Source organism: Ornithodoros turicata, chromosome 2 (assembly GCF_037126465.1).
Source record: "Ornithodoros turicata isolate Travis chromosome 2, ASM3712646v1, whole genome shotgun sequence".
Classification (NCBI taxonomy): Eukaryota; Metazoa; Arthropoda; class Arachnida; order Ixodida; family Argasidae; genus Ornithodoros; species Ornithodoros turicata.
The window spans coordinates 53,930,533-53,950,621 of record NC_088202.1 but is presented as its reverse complement, the minus strand read 5'-3'; the positions used below and the strand labels follow the sequence as shown (position 1 = coordinate 53,950,621).

Below are 20,089 nucleotides of genomic sequence, written 5' to 3'. Positions count from 1 at the left end.
AACCCTCGACTCGATGGAGGTTCGTAAAACGCCAATGAAACTGTCAAGGGTTCTCGAAAACTGCCGATGGCAGCCTCGTGATGAAAGGCGATAAGTTCCCTGGAACTTCAGTAGTAACAGTTGTGTAGTTATTAGATCTGGCTTCCATTCATACATTTACTTTTCTACTTTCAACATCACGATCCGGCACGGTGTCCACACCACGCATGGTCGTACAAAAACGCGCCATCCGGCGTGCAACGCGTCAATCTCTCAAGGAGCATTGGACCGGCCCGTGTGGGCAGCGGTACAGCGTCAATGGTACTCAAAATGTTCAATGGCCATGGCATTCAGTGATCGTTCAAATGCCCGTATGTTCGTGCATGCACGCTGTATTCGGGATTAGCGTTATTTTGCAACGCACTCAACGACGGTACCCTTGTAGCGTCGTATAAGCAGGTTTGGCATGTAACGTTCTGTCAAGGTCATCCAAATTACGAAACACTCAGTGAGGACTTGCCTTGGGGACATTCGAAAACATCGCTGTGTGCGTGTAAATACATATATCCTGGGCACCCCGCCACGTCCTATATCGGGTCATTAAGACTCGACAGTGGCGCTCTCTGGAACATTGCCAAAGAGACACCAGTAGAATTTAGCCGCCAATTGCGACATCACCTGCTGTGAAACACATTTTGTTATAACTGGTTCGACGCTGGATAAAGCCCCGGATTACGTGGGTCGGGCGAAGAACTCATTCGCTCGAATAAAGGGTGTTTAAGGATTACACGGCCGTGTATTACATATAGGCGAAATGAATGAAGTCGTCTCCGGCCTTCGTTTGTATCTGTTCCTCAGACTAAAGGCCTCGATCCTCCGTTGTACGGTACCAGTTCTCTCGCGTTTTTCTAACTTGTCACCTTTCTCGGCGAACAAAGGGTGTTAGCAGCACAAAGCTACCGGATAAATCTTAAAGAGGTTATGCCCCATAAATGTAAAGGCGGTTATTTGCATCGATGTGATCCTGCCCTCCGGGTGTAACAGCAAAGGCGGGTAATAGCCGCGTACAAAGAATCAGCACTGCGAATACCGAAACACGTGCGTCTCTGACATCACGGAAAGTTTCAAATAACTCGGGAAGAAGGTACTGACGCTCAGATTCTGAACCTAGACCCGCCTGATTTCCGGTCAGGTTGCCACGCCAGCATGGCGCTCCCCCGATGGCGAATTCAGCTGGTGGTAGTGGCCTGACCTACTAGATTATAACCGTGTCCTCCCAATCTGCCGAATCCCAACTCGCCGAATGCATTGAAGGCCGGGAGACAGCCGTAATCACTTGACCTCCAAATGTGCTGGTTCGATTGGCCGAATGACCAACATGTCCCTTCCCAATTCGCCGAATTCACCTTCTTCATTAAGGGTTAGGAAATGTTAGCCATCCTAGGGCTTGGTATCCTTACCACCGTGGCATAGTGGCTAAGACCATCGCCTTCCACATCGAAATTGAGAGGTGACCCGACTGCGCTGTCTGGTTGTTTTCCATGGGTTCCCCTCAGATGTTGGTAAGGTTCCCTATGAAGGGGGCCTAGGGCGCACTGTCCTCCCAGCAGTTCCGGTGAGAGAAATTACGGCGGACCCCGGGATACAAGACTACGGAGTCCTGCCCGGTCGCCCTCCTCACGTCTCCTGGTGTTGGCAACCGTCGGGCACTGGGTCGGGCGGGCCCGTGAAGAGGCGCGGGGCTTCATTCCCGTCCCCCCTACCCCTTCTTGCCGGTCCTGCCTCCCAGTGCAACTTGTCTTCCGCCACACCGGCAGGCAGAACGCTCGGTAACTAACACGCCGTCAACCAACCAATTCGACTGTTCGTGGGACGTTCTGTTCTTCCTGCGTTCATCTCTTATGGGGCTTTTCATTGAACTTCACAAGCACTACGCTTTCGCTGTAATTGGTTAATAAGCGATTGTAGAGGGCTTCAAAATCATCCTCAGACGCTTTCGACATATGTCGGCACAGTTCCCTTAGAAGTCGGCCCAGGACGCACATTCCCCAGGGCGTCAGTCATGACGTTGCCCACATCTGTGTGGCCGACAACGGCGAACCCTTTCACCATCACCACCACCACCAACAACAAAATCATCCTCATAGCCAGCTACAACGTTACTACGATAGGACCTCTCACGATAGCGACGCAGAGCTTACGGCTTTCGGCAGATTGGACAGATTCCGATAATCGGCAACCCCTACGAGGAGCCCGTCCACGCGATCCTCTAGGAGCGCTACAAATCGGCCCGCGAGATCTACATCATGATTCGACAATGGAAATTTAAATTTTGAACGCGCAGAAACGGACATACGGTTACCGTAGCAGACGACAGCAACAGCTCCTATGAAAACGCGTAAAATAATTATAATCAACTTTAGAAAGAAGCTTCTCCCGTGGGACATCACCGCTTGTACAAAAATACCATAAGGTAAGCTGAAGTACATTGCATTGTAGAAACGGAGGAAGCAATAACCAGCCGATGAGTAGCGCCACCGCTAGCTTCCAAATGCGGCGCTGGGAAGGGGTGCCTATGACATGGTCGTTATAATCTAGTAGGTGGTGGGTTGTAGTGCAGAAAATCGCACACTGCCTGCTTCGGTGCAACGGTCGTCGCGTTCCATTGGTCCACCCGTTCGTTGCTATACTGAACCCTACACCACACCGCACTGCACTGCGCTGTGCACGAAAACGACCAGTGGAATCCCCCATTTTTTTTTTTTTATTATTCCGTGTTAGCGCTACGAAGCAACTGTGGCTATGAGCGGAGTACAGATGAAGAAAGGATAGCAGGAAGGAGTGGGGGGACAGGGGGGCATCAAGCACAGAGGGGTCTAGGTTCGAACCCCATCGTCACCACGTTTTCCCATAGTTTAAAATAACTGTCTTGGGCGTTGGAGGCTTATGTATGTCGTTTCAGTTTGTAGCTTTCGCTAATTCTCGCAGTTCACAGTTTGTTCGCTACGGTCCAATGAACGGAAGTCGACTAAAGCCTCACGTACTCCGACGCGGCGCATATCTTTGACGATGGAAGAACAATGTTTCCAAAACTGTCAGGACAGACTCCCACAACAATCGTTCCCTCGAATTCCTGAAAAGTTGCTATCAGATCTTCTCGCGTGCCATGTTTGTCCATCTTTCGGAAGCGCACGTATCCATACAAAAGACCACAAAGTCGACCTCATTTCCGAAGAATGAAGCCGCACGGTATCCGTTTACAACCGTCGCAACTAGCGATAAAAGCGACGCACGAAACAGCCCGTGTGTATCGTCCGCCCCATCACAACTTCCGCCATCGTGTTCCTTCGCCGAAATCACGCCGCTCCGAGCACCTGACGAAAACTCCATCAGGAAGGTATTTAAGGAAGAGAACGTATCACACGACGAGCCCACGGCCCACGATTTCAACACCGTTAGCGGCCGCCTTCTTAAACGAATCATCATCACTCTGGTCACGTTGTGAGGGCGACGTCTTTTGTACCCGTTTCCTCTGCCCCCGCTAGAAGATAAATGCGCGATTAATAAAAACGTAAGCCGCCCCCAGTTTCGCAGTCTGTAAAAGGAAAACAAACGTAACCCTGCCCCAATGAACCGTTGCGCCACAGCGCGCGTAGTCCAGGTCACGTGGATGCCGTTACCGACAAGAGTGTCGCAACGCCGTTTAGTGCCGGAAGAGACGTGCTCCTTGGCTCCGATGAAAAATGGTCGCACTTCGCGATAATGGCAGAAATGAGTCAGCCTTAATCGGCGGTTTACCACAGGCCGGTTTTCGTGGTATGGCCAAACCCCGAGCAAGAAAGGAACTGGAGAGGAGGAACGCTTCCGAAATCCACGGCTCGCTTGCACAAACGCCGAGGAGATTCCTCAGCTGTGTCCTCAGCAGCTGCGGTAGTGCTTCTGGCGCGTGTTACTGCCCTCAACGCTGCTCTTTCGTAGTGCACGGGCAAATCTACTGAGGACGGCACTCGATAACTTCCTCAACGTTCCTGCAGACGCGCCGAGGTCCATCTTGATCGGAATGTGACCTGCGCAAATATTGTGCTTCCAGCTTCGGAATTTATTATCCACACTGTAGTCACACCACGTCTGAGCACACGGTAAGACGGACAGAATGAAGATCGCTATTATATTTTTCTTTAGTTTGACAGCGAAACCGTATCTGTGCTTCAGGGAACACGCATTAGCGTTCGCACACACATATCGCTGTCTCTAAAGATGGGAGCGGAACGAAAAATAAAAAGATTACATTCCATTCCGCATTCACGCAATTTTCGGCATTCTGGTGATGTTATGCAAGGTTTTGCGCCACCCAACATTTCAAATCCCTTTGTCGCCACAAACAACAGACGCCAACTACGAGACACAAAACACGGCTCATATTCAATAATGGCGCTCTTCACTTTATTCCCGTCTGCAGATTTCGAACAACAGACCGTGTATTATTATCCCTCTACCCTTATATATATGTAATTATTCTTATCACCCTCGCATAAATTACCAGCCAGGTGAGCTGTTTCGAACTTTCTTTACAACCTCTAAAAAATAACCCAACACCGCGTCCTTCTAAATAGCTAGTTAGCAGATCGGCAGGCATTAGCATTTACGGTAGCGGTTCCGAGAACGCGATAATCCCAAACAGCGCCATTCCTTTGAAGTGGATGATGTCATATTACTGAGCTTGGATTTGATACTTCCGTATACTACTATAGCCTTCTAAATTCATTCTCGATCCGAAGCCCTCGTCAACCAGGTGTCGTCTGCAAAAATAGAGTCCTCCAACCAGACGACACACATCTTGAGCAGTGGAAACAGTTGCGGGAACCGCCACCCCAAGATAGCGTTTTATCAGTTCAAAGACGTTACGAAAGGAGCGGGCTCTTTGGTCGTGGTGGAACCCTCGATTTTCGGCCCATACCTTTTATAGGTCGAATTAAATTAACCCCCGGGTGTAAGGTTTCAGTTAGCGAGTGCGTCGAGGCGTTTACGCATTGCCTCACTTAATGCGGTCGTTGAGGGCTATCAGAACGGGAAACGCGAACTCGAAATTACTTTCTTATCAGCCCCGCTTTAGAGCGTGTTATGGTACTCGAGCTGAAGAGGCCGCCGCTTTTGTGTACAGCGATGACCTTCCGTTATGAGGAATCAACAACTAGGTAAGATAAGTTAGATAACACAACCCTGGAAGGGCAGATCTGTGAGGTAAACGTCCGACGTCGTGGGAGGCAGCTGACTTACAGCGAAAGTTTCCATTTCTTTGGTTTCACCATTTCTAAAAATATTGAGATACTCATGCTGCAGCATGACAGGAGGGGGCTTTATGATGGAGACAGTCAGGCAGCGCTCAATGGAGGAAATAAAAAATCAGTTTCTAGGTGATCGTCACCCTCTGGAAGTCGTTATGGTTAGCATGTATCCCCTGGCGGATTCAAACGACAAGCGCAAAGGGTACATTGATTAGGTACTACAACGAACTCTGCATCCTGTCTCTTTTATTCCGCGTTAGTGCCGCGAAGCAACTGTCGCCACGGACGGCGCACAGGTGTAAACTGTTGGAGAGGGGACAAGAAAAGGGCTAGTATAAGTCCTGGGCCGAACTCAAGGGAAACTGTACCGACATTCGTCTGGAAAGTCTGTCGGAAAACCCAGGGAAAACCTCTGACAGCACAGCCGGTGTTGGTAGCAATAATCGACCCCCCCCCCCCTCCCCGGTCTTCAGCATGACCTTGGCTACCACCGACGGGCGAACATGCTTCTAACCGACCGGCCATGCTGCTGGTAAAGTCTATGTGCTAACAGAAGCTAGAAGCTAATATACGCTCTGCAAGTAACCGAGCGTTCTGCGCATATCTCCTCTCCCGGTTACTCCACTCGGGAAGCCCCATTGGGTAAGGCGGCGCCCTCCATCTTCCCTCTCACTGAGATCACGCAGAGACGCACTTTCATAGCGTATTGTTAAGGGGGAGAGGAGGGAGGGAGGGAGAGAGAAGCGCAGCCGAGCAACGCGTAGGCTAGACGCCAAGCACGAACTGTTAATCCAACTCGCGCTTTCGGCACCAGGTCATCATCTCCCTCGCAATATGTTCACAGTGAATGTGATGTTTACATAGCATTATTCATTCAATGAAACAATTGCTAAAAAGCAGGTGAGCGGGTAATTAGAATTCATATTACTAAAATTCCGGAGACTAGGGAACTATGAAAACAGACACACTTTTTCAGTGTGTGTCCGTTTTCGTAGTTGCTAGTCTTGGGGGTTTCAGCAATATGAATTATTAGGGAGTTTTAGGAAACCGTGAGCACCCTCAGATTCCTTATCCGTGTCGCTATATCAGCCAATCAGCTGTAGCTACGGTGATAGCTGATTGGTTGACAGCGTTACGGAAAAAAGGAATCTGAGGGTGCTCATGGCTTCCCGACTCCCTAATCCTTCAGCGTACTACAATCTTGTTACGCTGGGTACAGTTCAACAAATAGGAGACACGGACATATATAAAATAAGAAATGATAGAGTGATAAAATTTAACTGGCGACGTACTCGACGGAGAATTTTCGACAGTTACCTTCTGGAAACTTTTGCCGCCATTTAGAAAGGCTTTGGACAATTTTTAATTCAGGGAAATTTAATTATTTTTTTCAATTGAACCTTGAAAATTGCCAAGCGAACCTCACTTTTTCTTCTTTTTTTTTTGTACAGAAATATGAAGTCCTCCAAAGATAACCAGATACCCAACAATAGCTATATGCACAGTTTCGCAACGGAAATAGTCGGGAAAAAAATTATTCTGCTTTTGCCCCGCCTGCTTGATTGTCGCAGAGGAGAGCGCACGGAAGGTACGTGGAGTGATGAAGTGTTCTCGCCTTTTGTTTTACGTTTCTTTCCCCAGCTTTGACCTTGATGCTGCTGACAACCGTCTTACCACAAAGACAAAACAAATCATCGCAGGGACACTAACCTCTCCTATACGCACATTTCGCACTCTCTTCTTTGCGACAATCAGGCAGACGGGGCCAAGCGGAATTTTTACTATTTTATTTTTCTACTGTTTCTGTTACGATATTCTGCACAGTTTTTGTCGGTCTGCGGTTTTCCGTGGAGGACTTCATATTTATGTTTAAAAAAAAGTTAGATTCGCTCGGCGGTTTTCAAAGTTCAATTGAAAAAATGAATTTCCCGCTATTAAAAATTGTTACAAGTCTTCCTCAATTGTGGCAAAAGTTTCCAGAAGGTAATTCCCGAAAGTCCCACAATCCTCAGGCGAGTACGTCGCCAGTTGGATTTTTTTATCACTTTAGGTGAAACACCCTGTATATTAGGTAAATCAATCCCGTGCACTACAGCACGTCGCGATCATGAGCAATATACAGCAGACACGGGTCGGTTACTTGCATGAGAGACATCCGTGACAACACACGGATACAAAATAGACAAAAAGAGGATTGTGTGAGATTCTCGGTACCCACGCAGAGAGTGTTAAGTGTGCATACACTGTGGAGAAGCAAAAACTAAGAAAGCACGAATTGGAAAGGCGGTGAAAGGGAGGCACCGTGTGAGAATTTAATACCTTGTACACATTTGCCATTAGTTCATCTGTTTGAAGAGAGACGCTCTTTGCTTTAAAGGCATCCGCACCCAATCCAAACAGAAAACTTAAAAAGGCGGAAGCACTGTGGGACGGAAATTTAAGCGGCGCGATTTTCGATTATGCAATCACCGCGGAGGGAGAGATTTTTTTGGTTCTAGCTAAGGCGAAGTTATTTTTCACTTCCAAGAATAGCGTCATACAGGGTGTTTATTTTTATCCGTTATATATATTTTGTTACAAAAAAAAAAGAAAAAGAAACGAAAAAGCTTTGAGATGCAGATTTTGCAGGTGGATTACGGCCAGGCGGACATTCTGCAGAAGAGATTAAATAACCACTAGATAACTAACCACCAAAGATCCATTAAATACCTTTTTTTTAATTAGAGGTTCTCGGGGAAATGTGAGATAGCAGAATTGGAGCCAGTCATAATTTCAAGCCACCTTATCTGTCAAGATCCGGGAACGAGCAACTCCTCCGGTGAAATATCCATGGTCAAATTTCGTTGTGCAAATAAGCGGAAACCAAAATAGCGCGTATCTCAAGTGCGTGGAGAACAACACTCGTTGCACGTCAGAGGGCCACCTGTTTTGGAGCGATCGAGCTGATTGAACTAGGCGCTGATCTGCGGCCCAGATATAATGAACTAGAATGCCCAGATAAGCTACGGAAGCTGAAGGTTCGCGTCTTCTGCGCGCGTTTTCTGCGCTCGGTGCTCCTGGTTCCGGTATCGGCTCATTTACATAAAATTTGGCGATGGCTATTTCAACGTAGTTGCTAGTTTCAATATTAAAAAAGGAAACAAAAGAAGAAAAAGGAAACGAAAAAATAAAAAAGAGAAGAACAAGAAAGGAAAAGAAGAAAAAACAGAGAAAGAAGAAAAGAGGAAAGAAGAAAAGGAAAGGTGGCTTTAAATAATGACTGGCTCGTATTTCGCTATTCCACATTTCCCCCAAAACTGCTTAAGAAGTTAACGGATTTTAGATAACTCGTGATCTAGTACTAGTTGTATACGTGCACTCTTCGGCAGAACGTCTGCCTGGCCATGTCACCCACCTGCAAAGCTGTATCTAGGCTGCTATGCTGCTCTCAAGAAATTGGGGAAGGGCCCATTATTACAGTTACGATATATCAGCTTTACGTATAATTGCCGACAATGGCCTCGTGTAGAGGGTACACAAGAAAGAAGGGAGGTGGATGGAGGAACATTGGGTGGAATGAAAAACTAAGGACTCACGCTGCACAATCAGGTGTCGCCCCCTAAGAGCAGCAAGACATGAAGCCCCAGGCTACGGAATACTATACAGGCCACAGGGCTGTAACTCACTGGCCCCATGACGCGTATCTCATTATGACAGTAGGCAACCTGCAGCCAAACAATCTTAGCGGTGTAAACCTTGTTTTCCCAATTAATATTATCACTTTCTAGCATAGGTGGGGAAGTTACTTTTATTTTGTAGTGCACTACCGTTACTCACTACTTTTTCGAAAAGTAACGCGTTACGTTATTCGTTACTGTTGCGGTAGTAGGTAACGCGTTACTAACGCCGTTACTTTTGCATTACTTCACCAGTTATCCTTATAATATGTACAATTTTTGGTTGAGTCACATAAGTGCATTCCTCAAATCAATACAAGCAATGTTGGGCACAAACAAGGGTCACGCATGAACACAACTTACATGTATGATTTATTGCAACGCAGAAGTAGTTGATGTTCAAAATTTTCATCGGTGAGCTTCGCCCGTTGGGCTGAGAGGACGCCTAATGACCTGTGAGTGCTCCTTGTAAAGGTTGATAGAGACGGTGACCTTTTATCTCATACAGTACAAATCCCAACAGCCAATTCCTTGGTACTTTGTTACTTGTTCAGAGCGTAGAGGCTATTTTTCTGCCGCTTTTGCCCCATTCGTCCGAAAAATACCAGAGGGAGTGAAAAACAGAGGTGGTAAACAAAGGTGACACCTCAACCAGGGTAGGTCAACAACCCTTCTTTTGCGTTCTTCGTGGGTGTCGATGTGACCTTCTTGTCATTGTTGAAGATGAATAGAAAAAAATCCGGGATTTTCCCGGATTCTGCAGGCACGGTCCTCGCCCAAGTTTTCAAGTTCCCGAACACGCAGTAACGCATAACGCCGTTACGCGTTAGTTGTCAAAAATGTAATGACGTTACGTTACTCATTACTTTTCTCCCAATTGTAATGCGTTACCATATTTCACTACTCGAATGTAACGCGTTACCGGTAACGCACTACTTTGTAACGCGTTACTCCCCACCTATGCTTTCTAGTCACCATTATCACCAGCAGAATGAACCTAAGTCTCGAGGCTGCTCCACGCTACGAATTGGCCGTAAAGATCCAAGGTCTCGAAAATACAAAACAAAATGAACTAAAAATATGTAAAAAACAAGGTGTCTTTTCCTCTGCGTCGGAAAAAGTGCCCAAAATTTACAATCCCAAAAATAAAAAATATGAAGTTTTGGCAATATATCAATGCATAAACGAGGCCACCGCAAAAGTTGCCTGTTTAGTCCATGTAGTCAATTATTACGCTTACATTTCTTTTCTTTTTTTAACATGAGTTGGTCCGTTTCGCATTTTTGAGTGGTCTCCCTTCAAATAAGCGTACGCGGTGGAGGGATGCAAAGGGGAGACGGGCCCCTTGATAACGCGGTCCTCCCCCCGGGTGGACCGTGTCTTTGACTGCGCGGCCTATAAAACTGTCGTCGGGGCAGTACCCTTTGCGGTGCTCTTCCCGGGAAGATTTTTCTCCTAAAAGATAACCGAACAAACTGAAAAAGTTAGTTTATCCACTTCTTTTTTCTTCGTCTTCCTGAAACGAAAGTCAGAGAACGCCGTTCTTCAAAGTCAAAACTATGCCGAACTAAAAACTACACAGTCCCCACATCACCACCAGCAATGGGGTAGAGTACCGCCTCTGGCGATGAAACTCCCCATTCATCATCATAAAATGAAGTTGTTGTCTTCTGTAATGTTTTGCTAATCAATCTAAGCCGGGCTAGAGTGAAAGTTTCGTTTTTCTCGATTTTTTCAAAGAAAGCACGAATAAATAACACTTCCTTTTCTTTTTTCAGCAGCCAGGGCGTCTACCTAATTGCAGTCTTCAAATTCCCAGACTTGTCCAGGTTTCCACAAACTGTTTCAAGCGAATTCCCTGACCAAAACCAAAGGGAACTCGGTGCCTGCTGCTATGTTTTGATACAAATCCCTCATAAAAACAGATCACTTATTGAGTATCATTGAGGCTGGATTACTTTTCTGCCTCGGAGCTTGCTGCTTACTCGCGGTAACGTTGCTGCAGCGTGGCCGCCCAACAACTAATCACCACTCGTGATTCGCTGCGCATCGTCACGGCACTTGCCGGCTATTTTGCCTGGCTTCAGCTGCTTTTTAGCACATTCCCTGATAATTCTCGGTTTTCCAGGCTGGTAGACACCCTCAGCAGCTCAAAATGTCCCGAAACTATGCATCTCTAGCTGGGCGTAGTGTGATTCCTACGGAGCGCAACGCCATGCGGGTGTCACTGACACTCCGTCGCTCCAGAGCAGGACGCCTAGACTAAGCGTTGACACGCGAGAAGCACAATAAGCCAAACACACGGTGGGTCTTACTACACGGTTTTCACACACACACACAAATGGAATCAATAATCTTCCCACCCCATCGTGGTGCGTCTCATTTTACCGCAACAATTAAGAGACGTCGTATGGGGCCAGCCTAAACACGCCCACACCGGCAATTAAAAATTGTTCGGGAAGGGAAGAGAAACCCGAAGTTACCGAAGTACCACTTAAATAATTGGAAGACCGCACGATGGGATGCGGCGAGGATCTCTGGTGCTGTATGGCATATTTCCGGAACGTCGTTGACCTCCGTTGACCTTCCGCCACGAACGGACTCCGTTCACATTTTCCCACTTTCCCGCGACATAATCACTTTCGTCAATGTGTTCAGAAGAAACGGCTCAATGTATTTTGCCTTCGCGTCAACGTTTCACTCAGCACATGAGTGGCTCCTCGTGCGAAGTTAACACATCAACGACAATCGTAATAAATACCAGTGTGAATGTCGAACAGAACACATGCATCTCACCCTGAACGTGCACTAAGGGAAAATGAAGTACCTACATGAATTCCTAAATGCCCGTTGCCAGTGGAACTACGTCTAGCCCACACTTCTTTGAACTATAGTATTAAAGATGAAAGTAGTAGAAGATGAAGTGAAATAGTAGTGAAGATGAAAGTAGTAGTATTGAACTATATCGTATGCGAAGGGGGATCTTCCCTGAACTCAGTGATGGGCAAAGCACCCGAAACTGTACTTAAAGTAAAGTACGAACTACCTGGCATCAATGGTACTTGAAGCACAGTACGGAGTACTTGTCAAGTACATTGCAACAGAGTTATAGGGCAGTAAGATAGGCAAGTTAGCACATCTTAAAGACGGGAAACATGCAATGTATGTGCAAGTGCACAAAAAGAAAAAAGAAGAAGAAAGGACCAAGGAACTGTGTGTGAATGCGTCTACTCCATATACCTCTTTTTTTTTCTCTCGCAGGGTTGTCGCTCTTACGTATTGCAACGTTAGTTTGCATAGCCCCACGTGCCACCGTTTGGCGGTTACAGAATTTGCTAAAGTGCTCTTTTTTTTATTTCCTAAATGTAAACAATGCAATATAAGCAATGTGAGCATTTTTTTACTTCAAATGCTAATTCTGAAGCCGAGCCAGTTAGTGTTCACCCATGAGTATGGACTGCAACAGATGGCATAATTTCCATTTACAGCTACTTATGCAGTCGGCTGTGTAGAGGAAAATATTTTTATTTCCTGATTTATTCATTCTTGCATCAGTTTCTTGTTCTTTTTCTTGTTCTTTGTTTTTGTCTTTGCAATTCCATTGGGGTACTTACGTACTTGATGCAAAAGTGCTAGACGAAGGTACTTAAAGTCCAGTACAAAGTACACAATTGGAAATGTACTCAAAGTTATGTACAAGCATTCCGATATGTATTTAAAGTAGTACTTGAGTACATGGTACTTCAAGTACTGCCCATCGCTGCCTAAACTCCTTGGCTGAACCAGGTGAACACAAACTCATCATTTTAACCCTCTCATCTGTTTGTACTTTGTGTGTATGCATACTGGAATATAGCCAGTTCGACTTTGTCGTAACTCAGATCCCCCCTTTTTTTCACATTTTTATCACATCACATCTCATCACAAACTTACAGACACGGGAAAGGCAGAATGCATTCGTTTTAATTGATCAGAATGTTTAATAAACCCTCCGATACACGTTACACTATCACTCGTTTATCTATCGTTTTAACTATCACCCGTCAACACACGACACTCCCCTCGGTTCAGAAAAAACAAACAAAAATAAATAAACGAATAAATGAAGAAGAGTTGAGTCAACATGTGTACAGAAACAGCCCGTGTGCAGTTTCGATACACAGACTTTCGAGAGCTACGTGCAGCATTCGACAGCGACAGTTACCAAACCATGTGGCAAACGGGGAAAACACATGCAAAAAAAGAAAAAAAAAAAAGGAGAACGTGCTACTCCACCACTCATTCTGATTATCCGCAAGTGCTATTTCTGTGTTGGTGTACACGTCCTTTTGAAAGTTCATACTGAAAGGAAATTAGTATGGCGACACACGTCTCTTCTTCACCTTACGGGTGCATAAGACAAGTACCTTACGGGACACACTACTCAAAGGTCAGGGGCTTCGTGCTTCATCACTGGCCAAAGACGAACCTAAAATAATGGTGCATGTTGCGAGATACCGACTTGTTGTAGTGGGCCATGGGTGAAGCTCCGAGTTCCTTCTCAGTCTATCGGTTTGCAACTGAAAGCGCAGCAACAGTGTGCCTAAAAGGAAAATTGCTTCCAAATGACGATGTTCACCCACTGGTGTCCGCATTTATAGTAGTAAACATCCACACTCCTCATTTACGAGAAGAAAAAAAAAAACGAAAGGAGTGTGCGCTCTTCGAGCATTAACGAGGCTGCGAGAGAGTGGAAACGATAAACATGGTACACTAACGAGCTGACGACGTCACACACAGGCCTAAAGAATAGTAAGCCATAGATTCGTGGCTGACTTCTTGAAAACACAATAAGAAGTAGAGGAAATGAAAGAAAGTATAGCATTCGGCATGATCGACCCGGAACGTGATAACAGACTTATACCGCTGTCACACGGACTAATTTAGTGTCATTTTCGTGAAGTGCAATCCAACCAAGCGAATGTCACATTCACTACGTGCTTGCTATACACGGCTTAAGCGATGATGGCAATTACGACAGATAAGAATAAACGGCGGCAAAATTTTTAGCTGTGCGCCACGATACCTTCGTGTGAGGATGTTTTTCTTTGATTTAGAAACACTTCCTGCAAATTTTCTTCCAACATAAAGCAAACTGGCATCAAACATGTGCAAAAAAAAAAAAAAAAAAAAAGCCGCCGTATCGCTGAGACCGCGAAGTTCTTACAGGCTGTTAACGAGAGTAATCACTTCCTTTTCTTTCTTTTTGGAAAAATGTCACACTGTACCAAAATAAAATAAACAAACTGTAGAAAATACTTGTTTAAAAATATTGTGGTGTGGGAGCCCCTCGCTTTTTCTCAATAGGATTTCTACCTGTACCTACAAAGCCTGCCGTCGAGGCTCCGCACTCGATCACCGAAGTGAAGTGAGTTTGGGGAACTCATTAAACCGTTAGAGCACTTTCTGCCGAGTGTCACTAGAAGATGCTATGTCACAGTACACGAATGACACTAATGCCCGTCTCACACGGGGAGCGCTAGGTTCGCCGCGGTCATACGACCGACCAAACGGAAACCGAGCTTGGCCACCTCGGTTTCGCGAGGTAACCGAAGAAATGGACGGTTGCCCTAACCGCGGTTAGCGCTGCCCGTGTGACATTTCCCGCACATAATCATGTGCGTACCGTGTATTTAATGATTGTTAAAGCTTCGTAATTATACCATTATGCGCTTCTCTTTTCATGATATACAGCGTAATCAAAATATACCTGGCGCTTGCGTCCCAATCACGTTGTCACCGCTATCATGTCACAAACCTCACTGCCGTGTGGCAGCAACAAACCGTGTTTCACGATAACCGCGGTTTGGTCGGGTAACGGCAGTTAAGCGGAACCGCGGTTAAGACACCTTAGTGACAAGGTTATAACAACAACAACACTTACATTGTGACGATGAAGCGGTGACAAGGGTATAAGTGCAACTGTCACTTGTTGGAAGTGACACTAAATTAGTTCGTGTGACAGGGGTATTACACGTGTGAACGTAGAAAGGTAGAAAATCCAACGAACCCGTGAGGATAAAACGAGCGCGGACGCGAAGTGAGGACAGAGCGAACCTCAGTCGTAAAAGCCCAGTTCATTTTTTTCCATCCACGCATGCTGGTGATGGTGGTGTGATAAAGAAAAAAAATGGAGACGTGGGGACGCATGCTACTGCACCTACAACACCAATGAAACCCTAACACGTCATCCCTAACCCTTTAAATTACGATGCCAATGATGAGGACGGTGCCCAGAAGAAGAACAGCCTCTGTTCGAAATATCTGCGGCTCTCGTCTCGAGGCTCTTTACTTAACGTTAGACGTGTGAAGTTAGTCGCAAATAATTCAAGCTCGTTTCGTATGCACTACCACGTACAGAGAAACGCGCACTTGTGCGTCATCAGTCTAAAAAGTAACGCGATGCACGTCTGACTCGAAAATTGGCAAAATTGTAGCCACGCCTAATATATAGACCGACACATATACATTCGTGAAATGGGCAACATTTCCTTGAGTTTGAGGAGAACTTGGACGACACATACGGCAACGTAGTGCATGGCCACAGAAACTCAGCTTCATTGCCCTTCTTTCTTTTCTTTTTTTTTTCTTTTTTGCGTGTTCTGCGCCCACTTCATTTTTGCGTGTGTCGTCCAACTTCCAAGGAATGTTGCCCGTTTTACGTATCCAGCAGCTCGATTGCCTTTATACTGCTTCGTTCATCATACATTCGTATTTGAGGTTTCACTGCAAGGTTCAACTCGGTCGACACGTCCGGCACAACAGCGGCTCTGTGGCTGCATTCACAGGAACTAAGTTTCTCAAACGTATATAGCCATGACGCGGAAAGAAGACGGGACGGAACTCCACACGTCCTGTCTTCTTTCCGCGTCCTGATCTAAACCAACTCGCTCGCATCGGTGCTCTCTCGGATCATAAGCTTCTCCGTCAACCCACACTATCTCGACGGTTGGCGGGAGCTCACCAAACGGGTTCATGGGAATCGACCACGGAGCGAAACCTGTCAAGTTGGTCCACGAGATTGTACATCGTGGCAGATGTGCGAACAACAGCACGTGACACCTATCCCCCCCCCCCCCCACACACACACACAATTCTTACTGAGCGAAGAACTCTCTCCAAACTGAGTTTTAAAACAAGATTTACAGCGAAATACGATGAAATAATTCACACCGAGGATACTTTTCGGAAAGAGATAATTCGCAGATTTGAAGTTCAAATGAAAATACATATTTTGGGGGGCAGAATTATTGATTTTAGAAGCACCTAGCATATCTTTTTTATCTTATATACGCTCCACACCTTAATTGAACCTCTGTATGCAATAAGGGGATAAGTCGAATTAACCCCATTTTAGTATTTTTGTTGCAATGACATCTACATACCAGTATGTACCTGCCTAAAAAAAAAGAATTTAGGACCGTATTGCAATTTATTGACCGGCTATAGGAGGGAAAGAAACGGGAAATGCATGCATGTCAATGGGATGGACAGTCAGATCAGGCCCCTTTTCTATACACGCATACAAATGGTGTAGCTTAAATTTTGCTACGATGCGAAAAAGAACTTCGACTCCCACTCGAAAAACACGTTCTCCCTACCTCACGTGACTATGTCAGTAGTGCTACTGAGCGTTGTAATCGAAAAAACGTGTGCACTATGCTAATAAGTCATATTTTGCTGGCCATACAGATCATTATTTTCAAGATTGTGCTCGTTTGGCAGCACGATAATCACGATCAAGGCTGCTCCACTGCACAAAGATAACTTCGCCCGTCCTGGCGTCACCATGAAAGTCCGACTCGTGAAAACTGTTTTTCCTGCACGAAAACCCTGTGCGTTCGGTGTTATATAGAAAAAGGGGATATGTCATGCTCCCGGGTTTTGTTTAATTTCTGCTATTACTCCCAGAAGCAATGCTAACGGGACATGCATGTAGAGTAGACACACGCATATATGTTACACATTTCGTATTTGCGTTGTTCTAGAAAACTCATCAGCAATTACTTTACCAATTGTTCACTTGCAGTATTCTCGGTTTGGGATTTTTCGTCTTATCCCCTTATTGCATACAGAGGCTCAACTGCCCATAGCTATACAATTTAGGTTTGTACAAGCGTCGAAATATGCCACCAACTTCACCGAAAGCGGTAAGAGCGGGATGCGCCTTCCAATCCAAACAGGCCCATTCCTCCTGTAGACCAGTCCACCTTCTGTCGTAAATATTTTGCCCACGGGGGCGCATGGGTGGAAGCGAGGATATTTGCATTTCTCCACGAGCGTCGCACTTTAATTTCCTCTACTCTCGTTCGCGCAATCTGGCTTCAGTGAGTCACAGGCTGCGCAGAAAAAGGCCCTTCAACAATCCATGGCCGACGCTTAGCATAGTTCGTTTGTCCGTTTACAATGCCGCACTCAATCTGCGACACGATCGCTAAACAATGGGCGTAGAGCAGGAATAAGGAATGGCAAGTTAGGTAGTTTGACGTGCACGTGCGCTAGACGAGTCTAACGGCGAAGCACGAGATATCTATACGAGAAGCACATCCCTAATTTTGAAGCAACGCAACACGAAATCTTCGTTTATTGAACAATACTGTGCCCTAAAATTATTCCAGCAGACGAGAACAACATTTACGGACGGGGACAAAAATTCTCCGAACATACGTAGCCTTCAACATTCCTGTTCGAACATCTACGCATACGGTAATGTGGACGCCCAAAAAATGCCCATCACTCACCCATTTTGCCACCACGGAAACATCCGTGCCACAGAACCGCACATTTCCGCATCGCTCCTAACACAGCGAGCGGGTAAAATGGAGCCACGTGTTGGTGCATCTGCCGCGGCGCATGATCGCAGGAGCCGATGACCCACAACGATGTCACAACAGCTGACGTGCCCCTCTCTCTGTCAACCGCGGCGACAATGCAGAATGAACGTCGGGTGGACGCTTTCTTCTCGTCCGTTTGTTTCGTCACAAGAAACAGTGCATCTTACGCCCCGTGAACGCAACCATCTGTTGTCTTTCCCAGTGTCATCGTCTGCCATTTCTATGTCGTCTGCTTCCACAGCGGTTCGAGTGTTGCGACACCCATTGGAGAAGTCGTGCAGGCAGAGTTTCGTCACCGTGCAGGCCTGCTAATGAGTGATCGAAAAATGTGTGTCAGGCACTGCGTTTCTTTCTGGGCGAAGAGGGCAACATCTCGGTTGTTTTTGTCATCAATGTGCCAACGAATGTCCAGGGGTAAAGGTGAACGGTGAACACGCGAGAAATAAATCAAGTTTGACCTTTAAGAACTACGTACATACAAGGTTTCCTTAGGACAAAGTACAACACGATTCGACCGGTCGGCAATGAAAGATAAAGCCTGCGTCGAAGCTGAAATGTATGCAGGAAAATGGACTACACAAAGAAAGAAAGGAGAAAAAGTCATGTAATAAAACCTGCCGGTTACTCCGCTTCGCTTCGATCAGGACCAATGAAAAAAAGAGAAAAGAAGAACCAGTCCCTCACGGTTCATGTTTGATGGTCTATTCTTTATGATACGCTTGGTATATGAGGCAGCTTCGTTAGATACCAGCACCGTATGACCCAGCAATGACCAGTCAAGGCCATCACAAGGGTGAATATTTGCAATATACGCTACAGTAATCAGCGTGCTTCTCTTTCCCTTTTTTGCTTGAAAAAAGGAGTAACAAAGGCTACATTACGCAAGGTCCTCATTTGAGACAAGCAGACGACGTTTCGGCTGCAGCTCCTAGACGACGATATGGACGATCACATCGGGGTCGCATAAGCATTTTGAGACTTATAAGGAGACGCTTTGTGCTGGAGCTTCTAATACTCGGAAAACAATTAAAGGTGCACGAAACAAAAGTGCAATTCACCCCCCAGAATTCCAGCACCAACATCCACAGATTTCATGAAACTAAACGATTTCAGCCATGAAAAGGTATCATGCCGGTCATCTCTCTGCGGTGTCAAGCACCGGAATACTGTGAATCAAGAGGTCGGCCATCCCATTGTTTGACAATCGGGGGGCGTTGAGAAAAACGCCCCACGCACACTCGGGCGCTTCACTCGACCGTTCGCAGCGACCCTTCCACCACTTAGTATTCCTGCCCAGCATCATTCACTAAAAAAACCCAACTGAGAAGTCGCACGAAGCGAGGAGGTATACTTTCTAACAGGGCATCGATACCTGACTCACGGGTAAGTAGTCACTAATGAGGCGCAGAGCGTCTAGGCCGTCATCCAACGTGGAGCAACAGGTGGCTGCATCTGGGGAGGGAGTTCCTCGAAGACCGTTCAAGCAACACAGCTTGTTTCCGCGAAAGTGATTTTTGTTTTCGGGGCTTTCGATAAGGACTAGACGTGTTACGCAAATATCTGGGCAGAGAGAAGGTGACGAGGAACAATATCGATATTTGCTCAAGTACTTAGAATTATTTATACAGGGTGTTTGTTCTAACGTGTCCAGAAATTTTATTTAAAGCGAGCGATAAAAGAGAAACGAGCGCTACTATAGTGAAGCAGTACACTGTTTCTTACTCAAGTAGCAGAAGAGTACCACTTGTTTTTCTTTTATCGCTCGCTTTAAATATAATTTCTGGACACGTTAGAGCAAACACCCTGTATATTTGTATAGAAGTATATTTTGTATTTTATTTTTGCAGCTCTACAAGCAAGAAGTTGTGCAAGTTGGACAAGCACATATGAAGCGATGAAACGCTGGAATTACATTGGATACCATACTATTACAGATTTGTGACTGCAGTATCGCGAGCCAATTAGCTTCAGTTTCCTATGTTCTTTACTGTACTAAGCACGAAGTAAAAAGTACCTCTATAGTTTACTTACGAGACAAACACGATCGCCTTCTTGAACCTGACTTCAGCAAATATGGATGTTCTATATAGTTACTCAGCTCGCGAGAGTATAGCGATGTTGCTAATATAACCGGCTCGTACTCCGATGCTGCTACAATAAATAACGATGTATGCTAAGTACAGTGAAGTGTACTACATCCAGCACATTCATCAGACTGCTAAAAGTAGCGAGAACGTATGTGTGTATGCCTTTATTTCACTCCCATTAGAAATGAAGATCAGGTACAAAAGGGAGA

At 45.9% G+C, this 20,089-nt stretch overlaps 1 protein-coding gene across 2 annotated transcripts in view; it reads right to left on the bottom strand.

Annotated features, from left to right (window-relative positions):
- Window positions 1-20,089, bottom strand: part of LOC135385411 (uncharacterized) — a 144,533-nt gene that overhangs the window by 93,690 nt on the left and 30,754 nt on the right. The window lies entirely within an intron of this gene.